Below are 14,542 nucleotides of genomic sequence, written 5' to 3'. Positions count from 1 at the left end.
GTGGCGGCGGCTACTGGCATAGCCAGCTTCAAGAGGGGATTGGATAAAAATATGGAGCAGAGGTCCATCAGTGGTGTATTGCTGAAACTGTCTGGGGCAGTGATGCTCTGTATTCTTGGTGCTTGGGGGGGGGGGGCAAAGTGGAAGGGCTTCTAGCCCCACTTATGAGCCTCCTGCTGGCACTTGGGGTTTTTGTTTTGTTTTGTTTTTTGCCACTGTATGACACAGAGTGTTGGCCTGGATGAGCCACTGTCCTGATCCAACATGGCTTCTCTTATGTTCCTATCCAATCCCCTCTTGAAGCTGGCTATGCTTGTAGCCACTGCCACCTCCTGTGGAAGTGAATTCCATGTGTTAATCACCCTTTGGGTGAAGAAGGACTTCCTTTTATCAAGGATGTTTAGCCTGGAGAGGAGGCAGCTGAGAGGTGATAAGATCACCATCTTCAAGTACTTGAAGGGCTGTCATATAGAGGATGGCGTGGAATTGTTTTCTGTGGCCCCAGAAGGTAGGAACAGAACCAATGGGTTATATAGGATTTCTTTACTCTCTTGTAGGATGATATGTAGTTTTCTTTTTAAGGAAATTCTTTAAGTGACAAGGTTACCTTTTTTTACTAGTATTTTAAGTAATTGACACCAGCAGGAGTCTTGGTATGGGGGGAGGGAAGGATAAAATGAGTAATGTATGGGATAGGTATAGAGTGTTTTTTTAATGTTATTAGTATTGGATAATATTACCATATGTTACTAAATAAAATTGTTTTAAAACAAACAAAAAAAAGAAATTAAATCAAAAGACTTTCCGGCTTAACATTAGGAAGAACTTCCATTAGAGCGATTCCTCAGTGGAACAGACTTCTTCAGGAGGTGGTGGGCTCTCCTTCCTTGGAGGTTTTTAAACAGAGGCTAGATGGCCATCTGACAACAATGCGGATCCTGTGAATTTAGGGGGAGGTGTGAGTTTAGAGCGGTTCCACAGTGGGACAGGCTTCCTCGGGAGGTGGTGGGTTCTCCTTCCTTGGAGGTTTTTAAACAGAGTCTGGATGGCCGTCTGACAGCAATGCAGATCCTGTGAATTTAGGGGGAAGTGTTTGTGAGTTTAGAGTGGTTCCACAGTGGGACAGGCTTCCTTGGGAGGTGGTGGGCTCTCCTTCCTTGGAGGTTTTTAAACAGAGGCTAGATGGCCATCTGACAACAATGCAGATCCTGTGAATTTAGGGGGAAGTGTTTGTGAGTTTCCTGCATTGTGCAAGGGGTTGAACTAGATGACCCTAGAGGTCCCTTCCAACTTTATGATTCTGTGATTCTAACCCGACTGCTCAGCAATTTCATAGTGTCCATGAGTTCTAGTAGTGTGAGAAAGGGAGAAAAGTACGTCTTTCTCTACCTTCTCTCTTCCATGCATAATCTTGTAAACCTCTATAATCTTGTAAACCTTGACCATCCATGCAGTCAATAGTGGCCTTAATCAAGTCTCTCTCTCTCTCTCAAATACTGAACTGCCTTCTACTGAATCAGACCATCGGTCCATCAAGGTCAGTCTTGCCTACTCTGACTGGCGGCGGCTCTCCAGGGTCTCAGGCAGAAGTCTTTCATATCACCTACTGTCTCGTCCTTTTAGCTGGAGATGCTGGGGATTGAACCTGGGACCTTCTGCATGGCGAGCAGATGCTCCGACACTGAGCTACAACCTCTCTCTCTCTCTCATCCTCTGTCTCCCATTTCCAAGATGGCAACACTTCCAGGCCAATGTCAGCATCAGCGGCTGGCATACTTACGTGCTGACTGGAATTCAGCAGCCAGCTGTCAGAGCACACACCGTCACTCCCACGACCGTCCCTCCCATGACCGTCCCTGCCACTAGGCAAACTAGGTGGTTGCCTAGGGTGCTGGCCTTGTGGGGGCACCGAATTCAGCACCCCCCACATATGACGCGGTGATGTTATAAGTGCAGAGGGTGCCAGACAGTCTAGGGGGGGCCCTGGTCCCTCCATGTGCATTGATAATAAAGACGTAAAGAATAAACCCCACCTCTGACTCTTTTGTAAATTCTCCTGAGCGATGCTCCCTCTAAGCCGCGGAGTCTTGTGAGCAAAAATTCTACTTCGTGAGCTACTGGCATTCGAGTTGTGAATTGCTGCATAAATTCCAATCAATTCCAATTCCCAAAAAACCTTTATTGGCATAACAATTAAAAACGGGGGGGGGGGAGGAGTAGCAGTACAAATCAGCCTATATGCCAACAAGGAGAAACAATCCAAGTACAATGACTTGTAACATTAGGTGGAGTAATAATAATAGGACAACGTGATAAACGTTTGGAACAGTAATCTCAAATGTTACAGTAGTTAAAACGGTTATCGTAAAAAGCTTAACGATCCAAAGAGGAATCATAGATACACCTCATTTCTCTCACTCACTCTTCCCACCCTTTCCTCTTCCCTCTTTTCTTTCCACTTTTTCTTGCTCCCTGAGTACGTTTGCTAGGAACTCAGCCACCTGCATAAATCAGTGTGCTCTGGGGTCATCCTTCCTAAGCAAAGACAAAACTGTGTGAGCTGCAGGCTAAAAATCTGTGAGCTAGCTCACGCTAACTCAGCTTAGAGGGAACGCTGCTCCTGTGGAATTTCATCTCTTACAAGGTGTGTTCTGTTCGTTCCCCTTGTCCAGACATCGCAACATCCCCCACAAAGCAAAGAGAAGCCCGCATTAATCCCGCAAGAATTCCAAACCTGGTTGACCAATGAGGGCTCTCGCTTGGAAGGATAAACCCATCCGTCCCGGCACTTCTCGGTAGAATTAAGCCCATATCGCACGATAGCTTCAAGCTCCCGGTCCACTGGAATGTACATGAGGCATTCTTCAAAAGAACCATCAGATCTTCTCGGAAGAGTTAAATTCAGCCGCTCTTCTTCGGTCAGGTTGAGGCTGATGCCGGCAAGCCAACCGGTGTTGCAATAATGAGGCTCCTGCGTGACCATGAACAACTGGCTGAACATGTGGAATCCAATGCCAGGAGAGGACAGAGTGATCAATAGCACCAGCCAAACCTGGAACCGTCCAAACTCATTCAGCGATTTGAGGATTTCCCCTACGTCCGTCATTGTCTGTCTCTTTCCAGCCTTCTCTCTACAGTTCTCTTCTGCTCCAAGAGACTTTTCAGCCAGTGTCCAGAATTAATAATTAAGCCCAGAATAGACTTCCAATGGCACTTGGCATCTAGAAGGGGGTGAACAATCATCGGCGCTTCTAATGGATCACATCTCTGCAACATCACTGGGTAATCTCTTAACTGCCTTTGTTCCAGAGTGGTAAACAAGACCACGGCCAGCAGGTCTAGTGGATAGAAGAGGAGACAGAAGCAATAGCTTCAATTTTGGAAGATTTCTGTCTACTGGGCATTAGGAAAAGAAGCTTCAGAGAAAAACTTAAAAGAAAAAAATAGCCTCTCATTTAATGAGAGCCGGTTTGGTGCAGTGGTTAAGTGTGTGGACTCTTATCTGGGGTTTGATTCCCCACTCCTCCGCTTGCACCTGCTGGAATGACCTTGGGTTAGCCATAGCTCTTGCAGAGTTGTCCTTGAAAAGGCAGCTTCTGGGAGAGCTCTCTCAGCCCCACCCACCTCACAGGGTGTCTGTTATGGGGGGAGAAGACATAGGAGATTGTAAACTGCTTTGAGTCTCTGATTCAGTGTGGGAAGTTATGTGTAAGGTTTGGCAGTTGGTATAATTGGATACTATGTAACTAGAAGTACAGAATGCATGTGCTCCTTGTTGTTGAGCAGATTGTACTCGACGCCTTATTGGTTAAGGGGTATGACGTGTATGAGGAAATAAAAGGAGGTGCTGGAGAGGCTGAGGGATCATTCCCTGTGCAGCTGTACTCGAGCATGCTTTGCAATCTTTAAATTTGTCTCCTGTCTACCTTTCTTCTTCACACCATTATATTGTTGGGGCTGTACTCCGACAATTCAGAGAGAAGGGTGGGGTATAAATCTCCAATTCTTCTTCTTCTTAATTAGACTGTTAATCAAGTGGGTTTTGAGAGCAGTTTTCTCAGAGCTCTGTCAACCCCCCCCCCCCCCCAATCTCAGAGGGTGTCTGTTGTGGGGAAAGGAAGGGAAAGGAGATTTAAGCCGCTCTGAGATTTAAAGAAGGGTGGAGTATAAATCCAATTTCCTCCTCTTCTTAAAACACTTAATATTATTATTTAGGGCCATCACAGTGCTTCACGGAGCACACCACATTGCCTGAAGGAGATGAAAACTTCAGATTGCCGTAAACGGAGACACCGCTCTGTGGAGAAATGGCTTTCACCCAAGAATTCACCCCCAATATTTCAGTTGTTTTAACAACCAGGGTTTCCCCACCCCCACCCCCAAGGGGAACATGACGGAATGGTGTTCCGGAACCTCTATGGAAACATTCTCCCCAAAAAAAGTTTTAAAGTTCCCTCTTGAGAGTTTCAACACCTCTTTTTCCAGGAAAAAAGTCATGATGCGTGCGCTCCAGACCCTAACTGCAAACTCAAGAGATGGCACAAAAAGGGGGGTTGAAGAAACAAGCCATCGAGCTTCAAAGTGCTGAAGCTTTTGTTTTATGGCCAGAACTCCCTTTGGAGTTCCTGGTTAACATACTTATTTTCAAACAAGAGGGAAATTAAGGAAGGGGCGGCATGGGGGGGAAGGGGAAAGGGGAAGGGAAAATATTTAAAAATACATTTCAGTTTTGTTTCTCCAACTAAGTATCTATTTTACATATAACTTAACCCTTCATCATGTTAATAATCTCTGTTTATCATACTATAAACATTATAGACTCAGTAACATACTTGAATACACAATTCATACACATTACTCTTCCAGTTTACAATTTTCAACCCATTTGTAGAAAGGTTGCCACAAAGCACTGAAGCTTTTGTGGATGCTAATAACTCCCACCAAAGTAGGATGGTGGTTTATCACTCGGTGCCCTGCCGGAAGAGGACAGAGATGGAAACAGCCAAACTGAATGCCATAATGGCCAGCGGATGTGCATTCTGCCAAGGCAGATTATAAATTCTCAGGACGTAGAAAAGAACCTCTTTCTTGCATCGTGCTTTTGACTTGGTAGCACAAGCCATAAAACAAGGAGGAACTTTCACCTCGGGACATGTGCTTTTCTGCATGATGGACTCACTCCTGATTTTCTTGGCAGTTGATCCACGAGCGCTGGAATTCATTTGGGCAGGGTCCGTCTGCACATCTGCCCTCTGAAAGACCATTTATTTTCTTCCTCAAGAGCCTTCAATAACCAGGACTTTCAAAGGCGGATGCTGTTTTCAGGGGGGGGCGGGGGGAGCACCCCAGCACTCCCTTTTAATTGTTCTGTGTGCTTATATTAATATGAGATCATAGTTGCATTTTTAAAGTCAAAGGTCAAAGTATTTTATTGTTGTAGCCATAGGCCATAACAACCCAGCAACCCCCCCCCCCCCAAAAGTATACAGTTTACTTCCAGCCATAAAAATTAAAACGTAAAAAATTACATAGCAAAATACAGTACTGTGACCAAGATTTAAAACATATATCAGGGGTGGCCAACAGTAGCTCTCCAGATGTTTTTTGCCTACAACTCCCATCAGCCCCAGCCATTGGCCGTGCTGGCTGGGGCTGATGGAAGTTGTAGGCAAAAAACATCTGGAGAGCTACCATTGGCCACCCCTGACATACATAATAAAACAATGTGACAGAGGGAGGGTATAACTTGGCCAATTTTTTTGTATGGGTGGCTGTAGTTATCTTCTTCCTTATTTTTATTGCAAAAAAAGATGAAAGTCACCACTTTAAGAGTAACATCTGGGATGGCATCAGCCAATAAAAATTTAATACATTCCTCTTCTGATTTAAACTTTGTGACCGATTTCGCACCCACCTTACGCCGCTCTCACGTCCGTCTTCTCAGAGTGGCTTTCTTCCGATTTCCCACTATCTGCCCCGGGGCTGCAGCAAGGATCAGCGTTTTCGTGCAGCAAACAGAAACTGGGTTTTAGTGGTTTCTGTTTGCTGTGCAAAAAGTCGACCCTTGCTGCAGCCCCGGGCAGATAGTGGGAAATCGGAAGAAAGCTACGCTGAGAAGATAAACATGAGGGCGGCGTAAGGTGAGTGTGAAATCGGTCACAAGATGATGAATTTAAACATCAATTGAAGGTTTTAAACTTTGAAAAGCTTAGCTTTTTCATCAGAGACGAAGTCGCCGCCTTTTCAATGGTCCGTTGCAATATCTTTCCTTCAGCAGTTGTCGAGGGCCGCTTCAAAAAGGTGCCTATGGCTGAGCGGGTCTGTCCTTGTGGTGCAGATAAAGTCAAAACGACTGACCATGTGTTGCTTGGGTGTGGTCTATATTTAGGCATACGCGCCAGGTACATTTACTCTTTGCTCGAGGGATGCCTGGGGTTTCTCTGATTTTAAAATCAGAAATATGCTGTTATCAGATTCTAATCCTCAATTCACATTTAATTGTGCCAAATTCATGGCGGCAGCTAGGAGAATTCGTGAGGATTATGTAAAGAAGGGGTCTTGAAACCGCCTGTTTTTAAAAATTATTTCTGAATGTTTTCAAACTTGTCCTAAATCCCTGAGTACTTTGTATACCACCAAAATGTTACTGCAACTGTTACAAATTCAGAGACCATGCATAACCACCACCTTTCCCTGGAAGACCTTTAGCTCTGGAGGTATTAAATGACCAAACTTTGAAAAGAAAAAAAATTAAAATAACTTCCATAGTACATCGTACAGTTAAAAGAGGGGTTTGCCAGGTCTGGGACCTCTGGAAGACTATGCAAAGATATTTTAAAAAGGAGCATTGCTCTATTTCATGACTGTTAATGGACCAGCTGTGTTTTGGGCTATTATTACCAAAACCTACAATGTTTGTTTTACTGTAATTGGTTTTCAGTTCCTCTCTGTCACAGTAATCCGCCAGCTTAACTAACATCCTTCTAAGTCCTACCTGGGTGAATGACATAATTGCCATGTCATCTGCGTACAACAGAACAGGGATTTTCCAGCCAACTAGTGTGAGAAAGAAAAGGTCACTAAAGTATCAATATATCATTGTAACGATAGGTCAAGCACGTTTTAAAATGTTTGCCCTTGTAGATATATGGTGAAAAAGGCATAACTCTGCAAGGGAACTGCCTAAAGACTTCCTTTAAAAAAACAAACCTGGGAATTTGGAGAACCTGCTGATCTATCATTACAAAGATATATAGCTACATTGATATTTTAGTGCCCTTTTTAAAAAACCAGAAACGAAGCCACTCAACTTCAGGGCAAGGAAGAGGAAGGCGAGGGAATGGTTTGATGATAATGTCTAATTGTTGAAAAGGGGGATGGAGGTCAGTAAAAGTGGGCAGGACAAAGGAAACCAACAGAAACAAGCTTTTGCCCTTGCAGATATATGGTGAAAAAGGCATATCTCTGCAAGGGAACTGCCTAAAGACTTCCTTAAAAAAAAAAACACCTGAGAATTTGGAGAACCTGCTGACCTATCATTACAAAGATATATTGCTACATTGATATTTTAGTGCCCTTAAAAAAAAAAAACAGAAACGAATCCACTAAACTTCAGGGCAAGGAAGAGGAAGGTGAGGGAATGGTTTGATGATAAGGTCTAATTGCTGAAAAGGGGGCTGGAGGTCGGTAAAGGTGGGCAGGACAAAGGAAAGTAGAGAAAGAAGTACTTTTCTCCCTTTCTCACAATACAAGAACTCGTGGGCATTCGATGAAATTGCTGAGCAGACAGGTTAAGACGGATAAAAGGAAGTACTTCTTCACCCAAAGGGTGATTAACATGTGGAATTCACTGCCACAGGAGGTGGTGGCGGCCACAAGTATAGCCACCTTCAAGAGGGGTTTAGATAAAAATATGGAGCACAGGTCCATCAGTGGCTATCAGTGTATATAACATTTTTTGCCACTGTGTGACACAGAGTGTTGGACTTGATGGGCCGTTGGCCTGATCCAACATGGCTTCTCTTATGTTCTTATGTTCTTATGTTCTTAAACCAACAGAAACAAGCACGTTTTAAAGTTTTTGCCCTTGCAGATATATGGTGAAAGAGGCGCATCTCTGCAAGGACAGGGTGGGTAAGACAAAGGAAACCAACAGAAACAATACATATGAGGGAAAAGGCCATTCAAAATCAGCACAGAAACAATACATATGAGGGAAAAGGCCATTCAAAATCAGCACGAAAACAATACGTATGAGGGAAAAGGCCATTCAAAATCAGCACAGAAACAATACATATGAGGGAAAAGGCCATTCAAAATCAGCACGGAAACAATACGTATGAGGGAAAAGGCCATTCAAAATCAGCTCCCACAAAAAATTCGGGGATAAATTGAAGCAGTATAGGGTCAGAACAAACCAGGGGGAAAAAATGCAGAAAAGCCCTAGGAAGGAAAGGCTGAAATGCATAAGCAGTTCTATACACACATTCCAGTTATACACACACACACAAAGTTGCCCTATAAATGGGCAGATTCTTGGTCTATCGAGGTTGGTGTTACCTGGCAGCGGGTCTCCAGGGTCTTTCAAATCACCTGCCATTTGATCCTTTTAACTGGCAATGCCAAGGATTGAAACTAGGACCTTCTGAATGCTAAGCAGATGCTCTGCCACTGGGCCGTGGCACTGTACTATATTATTTAAAAGTACGACCTTCCCAACCACCCCAAGCAGCAGACGGACTTGAGCCAGCTTCCGTCAGACAGCTGGAACCTTCCATGTGTCCCAGGGGTAATTTCTCCATGTATCAGTATCAAGTTAATATCAGCTGTGCTTCTTCGTGACGGGTCATGAAGAGCTTGTCTTTTAGCTCAGGGGTGTCAAACATGTGGCCCAGGGGCTGAATCAGGCCCCAAGAGGGCTCCTATCAGGCCCCAGAGCAACTGGCTGTCATCTGCTTCCTTCTCCCTCTCTCTTGCTTTCTTCTCCATCTCAGCTTGCTTTGCCAGGCTTGCTCAACTGCACAGGAGCTACAGAGCAAAACCTCTATTTTCTCTATTGGCTTGGGGAGGGAGGAAAGGAAGAGCCTGCTTTGCCAGACTATCAACTTAAGATGGCGACGCGGTGCGGAGCTCTGCTTTGAAGCTCCCACCATAACATCAAATTACTGAAAAACAACCTCAAGCTACACCTCTTTTTCAAACACCTATTCTACTTAACCAACTTCTGGAAAGCCGAGACGACTTTAGAGCCTATCCCGCCTTCTCAACCAGTGAAAGCAACAAGAAAATTTCCTACCAGCCGGGACCAACGCTGGGCTGACGCTGAAGCCAACGCCGAGACTGACGCCGAAACGGGGAAGGGCGGTGCGGCCTGAGAATGAGAGCCGGCGCGGCCGGAGGACGCGGGCCGACCGGGACCGGCTGGGACTGTGGGCTGGATATTGGGGCGCCTGGAACCGGAGTCCACTGGTTGGGGATTAGGCGCAAGCGAGTGCTGGGTGCAGTCGGTGGACCTGACAAGGCTGGCGGCAAGGAGGGACGGGGCGAAACAGCAGAGAAAGACGAGGCGAAGTACCACGGCAGCTGGGCTGCTAATTTTGTGATTGATTATTTATTAGCTAACTACCAATTTGTAATTAATCTATTTATTAGTTATTTAATTCGTATTTATTGATTAGCTAAGTGGACTTATTTATGGCAAATTAATTGGAGATAGTGGGCAAGGTTTTAATTAAGGAGCCAATAGACGTTTAATTAATTTATTGTTAGCTAAGGAGTTATGGGTGATCTAGGGAGAGGGATTTAAATTAAATAACTAGGGGTCATTGGTAGTTGGCTGGTGGAAGGTGAATTGCTACTGGCAACAATAGGTCTGAAGGGGAATAGGAATAGGTTTGTACACTGCCGGTTGATGAGCTGGTTCTCACCTGCAGGAGATGGCTGGCCCGGGGATTCCAGTGCTCCTGGGGAGGGGAAGGCATGACGGTGGGAGCAGGCAGACCTATAGGGGAAGGAGGCCGAGACATAGCAGTGCTCGACCACCTTCCTGCCTGTGTCCCATCCCGATGGTGACAAGTAGTGGGGCCAGGCGATCTTACCCACCTCCGGCACTGGTGTTATGTAATGCCAGGTCCATTAATAACAAGACCGCTGTCCTCCAGGATTTCTTACTGGAACAGGAGGCGGACCTGGCATGCGTGACCCAGACCTGGGTGCGCGATGGGGAGACTGTAGCCCTCTCTCAAATGGCGCCCCCTGGATACTCAGTCTTTCACCAGTCCCGGACTAGTGGGCGGGGGGGAGGAGTGGAACTTCTCATACAAGAGGTTTACTCCTTTAGGGCCCTCCCGGCCCCGGAGATCAGGTGTCGGCCTGATGTGGGACGTTGGGGAGGGGTTGGCGATCTGGCTGGTGTACCGCCCGCCTAACGCACCGGCTGGCGCCTTATCATCCCTGATGGAGGCCGCAGCGGGCTGGGCATTGGAGTACCCAAGGCTATTGGTCTTGGGTGACTTCAATGTTCACACCGATGACGCGGCCTCCAGTCAGGCGATGGACCTGGTGTCATCCATGGCGACACTGGGACTCTCCCAAGTTGTCACAACGCCCACTCATCAGGCGGGGCACATGTTAGACCTGGTCTTCGCGGCGGGAGTTTTAGTGAACGATATGACTGCTAGAGCAGTGCCGTGGTCGGATCACTATGCCCTTAAGGCTCGGGTGGGTGTGCCACCCCAAACCTGTTTAGGCGGAGAGCGTATTTTAGCTCGCCCGCGGAGCCTGATGGACCCGGAACGGTTCCTGACGGCCCTGTGGGATCCCGGGCCCCCTGGCGATTCCTTGGATGGTCTGGTGGAGTCCTGGAATGATAGACTCTCCAGAGCTATCGAAGAAATCGCACCTAGGCGTCCTCTGCGTCCCCGTTTGAAGTCGACACCCTGGTACAACCAGGGGTTGCGACAACTAAAATGGGAACTCAGACGACTAGAGAGGCAATGGCGGCGTACTCGAGACAAAGCGACTCGAACATCTTATAGAGAGATTATGAAGTCCTATGAGGTGGCAATCAAAACCGCAAAGAGAACATACTTTGCGGCTGAGATTGCGTCCGCAACATCGCGCCCGGCACAATTATTTAATATAATTCGGAGTCTAACAACACTGCCTCAGGGCAGACCAAATTGTAAAGAATTGGAGATTGGCTGTGAGGCTTTCGCAAACTTTTTTGCGGACAAGATCGCGTCGCTCCGCCTCAACCTCCCTGCCACATTGGAGGCAGTTAGTGAAACCAAGGTTCCGGGCCTGTCTTCGGATTATGTTCTGGATGGTTTCAGCCCTCTCAGCCTGGAGGAAGTTGACAGGATCCTCTTATCTGCACGCCCAACAACCTGTAAATTGGACCCGCGCCCCTCCTGGCTTATTAAATCCTGCCAGAGGGAGCTTAGATATCCTGTACGGGATATCATAAATAGATCCCTCACGGAAGGGCAATTTCCAACACAGCTTAAAGAGGCGGTGGTCTGTCCCCTCTTGAAAAAAACATCATTAGACCCGGCCCAATTGGCACATTATCGGCCGGTCTCGAATTTGCCCTTTTTGGGCAAACTTATCGAGAGGGCAATGGCGATGCAGCCACAGACTTTCCTGGATGACGCTTCTGTCCTTGATCCCCTTCAGTCCGACTTTCGCCCGGGCCATGGGACGGAGACAGTGCTGGTCGCCCTAGTAGATGACCTGCAGCGGCATCTGGATCGGGGCAGCTCGGCGGTACTGATGCTGTTGGACCTATCGGCAGCGTTCGATACGGTCGACCATCGGCTGCTGGCCCACCGCCTTGCCGATGCGGGGATTCAGGGGTTGGCCTTGCAATGGCTTTCCTGTTTCCTTGAAGGTCGGGGACAGAGGGTCGCTATTGGGGATGAGCTGTCCCGTAGGCACACGCTTGATTGCGGGGTGCCTCAGGGTGCGGTTCTTTCCCCGATGTTATTTAACATCTATATGCGTCCCCTCGCCCAGATTGCCCGAAGGTACGGGCTGGGCTGTCACCAGTATGCTGATGACACCCAGCTTTATCTGCTTATGGACGACCGGCCGGTCTGCACCTCACAAAATCTGGACCGGGCATTACAGGCTGTGGCTGGGTGGCTCAAGCAGAGCGGGCTGAGGCTAAATCCAGCGAAGACAGAGGTCCTTTGCTTGGGCCGTCGGGGTCCGGGAAGGGAAATACCCCTTCCGGTTTTTGACGGTGCGCCGCTGATTGCGGCGCATAGAGTCAGGAGTCTGGGGGTACTTCTGGAGCCTTCCTTAACAATGGAGGCCCAGATAGCAGCCACTGCCAAGTCCGCATTTTTCCATCTTAGGCGGGCAAGGCAGCTGGCTCCCTTCCTGGAGCGCGACGACGTAGCAACGGTGATCCATGCTACGGTCACCTCGAGGTTGGACTACTGCAATGCCCTCTACATGGGGCTGCCCCTGTGCCGAACCCGGAAATTGCAGCTGCTGCAGAACGCCGCCGCCCGGTTGTTATTGGGGCTCCCAAGGTGGGAGCACATTCAGCTGGGACTTTGGGCTCTGCACTGGCTGCCAATACTCTACCGAGTTCGGTACAAGGTGCTGGTTATTACCTTTAAAGCCCTATATGGCCTAGGACCTGCCTACCTGAGGGACCGTCTCTTCCCACACGTTCCCCAGAGAGCACTGAGATCGGGAACTCAAAACCTTCTGGTTGTCCCCGGGCCAAAGGAGGCCCGTTTGAAAGCTACAAGGGACAGGGCCTTCTCCGTAATGGCCCCATCCTGGTGGAACCAGCTGCCAGAAGTGGTAAGGGCCCTGCGGGACCTTACCCAATTCCGCAGGGCCTGTAAGACAGCCCTCTTCCGGCTGGCCCACAACTAACCGGCACTGAACACTGAACACTGAACACCGAATACTGAACCTGAAATTGAATTTGAATTGAGTGTACCTTTAAGACCGCTGTATGTTTTTAACGTTTATGTATATAACAATTGCCTAGATTTTTAACTATAAATTATGAAATGTTAATTTTAATGCTTAATTTCATATTTTATGTTAGTTTTACATGTTGTAAGCCACCCTGAGCCACCTGGTGGGAAGGGCGGGATATAAATCTCAGATAAATAAAAAAAAATTAAAAAATCACAATCGCACAGCTGAGCTACTGAGCCAAGCCCCTCTTGCTTCTATTGGTTGAGGCTCCTCCCCCTCCTGGTCCCCTGGGGAAGGAGGAAAGAGCCCAGTTCCCTGGATCCCATGGCACAAATACAAAGAAAGCACCTTTAAGATCAATGAGTGCTAGTGTTTTAAGCATATTTTAAGTTTTTTTAAAAAAATCTTTGTGTTTTGTCTGTGTCCTTTATAAAGTTTATATCTCTGCTACCTAATCTTAAATAGGTACACACACGGCCCGGTCCGACATGGCCCAGCCTGACAAGCTCTCAATTATGTCAGATCCAGCCCGCATAACAAATGAGTTTGACACCCCTGCTCTAGCTTTTAATGTGCTTCTGAAATTCTACCTCAAGAGCTCCAACAGCCCTCAGTGCGGGAAGCGATGGTTCCAATTCTTGCTGCGCCACCAATGCCACTGAACAGCATTCCTCAAAGCACATTTGAGGGCAGGAGAGGGAAGAGGAGGGCTTGGGTTTTATACCCCCTTCTTCTCTACCTGAAAGAGTCTGAAAGTGGCTGACAATCGCCCTCCCTTCCTCTTCTGACAAGAGGCACCTTGTAAGGTAGGTGGGGCTCAGAGAGCCCGGGGAGAACGGTGACTGGCCCCTGAAGGCCTCTCGTGCCTCAAAGCAGCTTACAATCACCTTTCCCTTCCTCTCCCCTTAACAGGCACCTTGTGAGACAGGTGGGGGTGAAAGAGTCGAGAGACCTGGGACTGGCCCAAAGTCACCCAGAAGGCTCCGTGCAGAGGAGTGGGGAATCAAACCCGGTTCTCCAGATTAGTCCGCCGCTCTTAACCACTACAGCCAGGGGTGTCAACCGTGTGAACCAGGGGCCAAATAAGGCCCCCAGAAGGCTCCCATCAGGCCCTCGAGCAACTGGCTGTTAAGAACATAAGAGAAGCCATGTTGGATCAGGCCAACGGCCCATCCAGTCCAACACTCTGTGTCACACAGTGGCCAAAAATTTTATATACACACATACACTGTGGCTAATAGCCATTGATGGACCTCTGCTCCATATTTTTATCAAAACCCCTCTTGAAGGTGGCTATGCTTGTGGCCGCCACCACCTCCTGTGGCAGTGAATTCCACATATTAATCACCCTTTGGGTGAAGAAGTACTTCCTTTTATCCGTTTTAACCTGTCTGCTCAGCAATTTCATCGAATGCCCACGAGTTCTTGTATTGTGAGAAAGGGAGAAAAGTACTTCTTTCTCTACTTTCTCCATCCCATGCATTATCTTGTAAACCTCTATCATGTCACCCCGCAGTCGACGTTTCTCCAAGCTAAAGAGTCCCAAGCGTTTCAACCTTTCTTCATAGGGAAAGTGCTCCAGCCCTTTAATCATTCT

General features: G+C 47.5%; 1 pseudogene; it reads right to left on the bottom strand.

Annotated features, from left to right (window-relative positions):
• LOC132578130 (solute carrier family 22 member 13-like) overlaps positions 1-3,127 on the bottom strand; it is a 47,434-nt pseudogene extending 44,307 nt beyond the window's left edge.
• Between the last annotated feature and the right edge of the window lie 11,415 nt (positions 3,128-14,542).

Source organism: Heteronotia binoei, chromosome 10, assembly GCF_032191835.1.
Source record: "Heteronotia binoei isolate CCM8104 ecotype False Entrance Well chromosome 10, APGP_CSIRO_Hbin_v1, whole genome shotgun sequence".
NCBI lineage: Eukaryota > Metazoa > Chordata > Lepidosauria > Squamata > Gekkonidae > Heteronotia > Heteronotia binoei.
The sequence above is the reverse complement of the archived record's forward strand: the minus strand, read 5'-3'. Positions and strand labels throughout refer to the sequence as shown.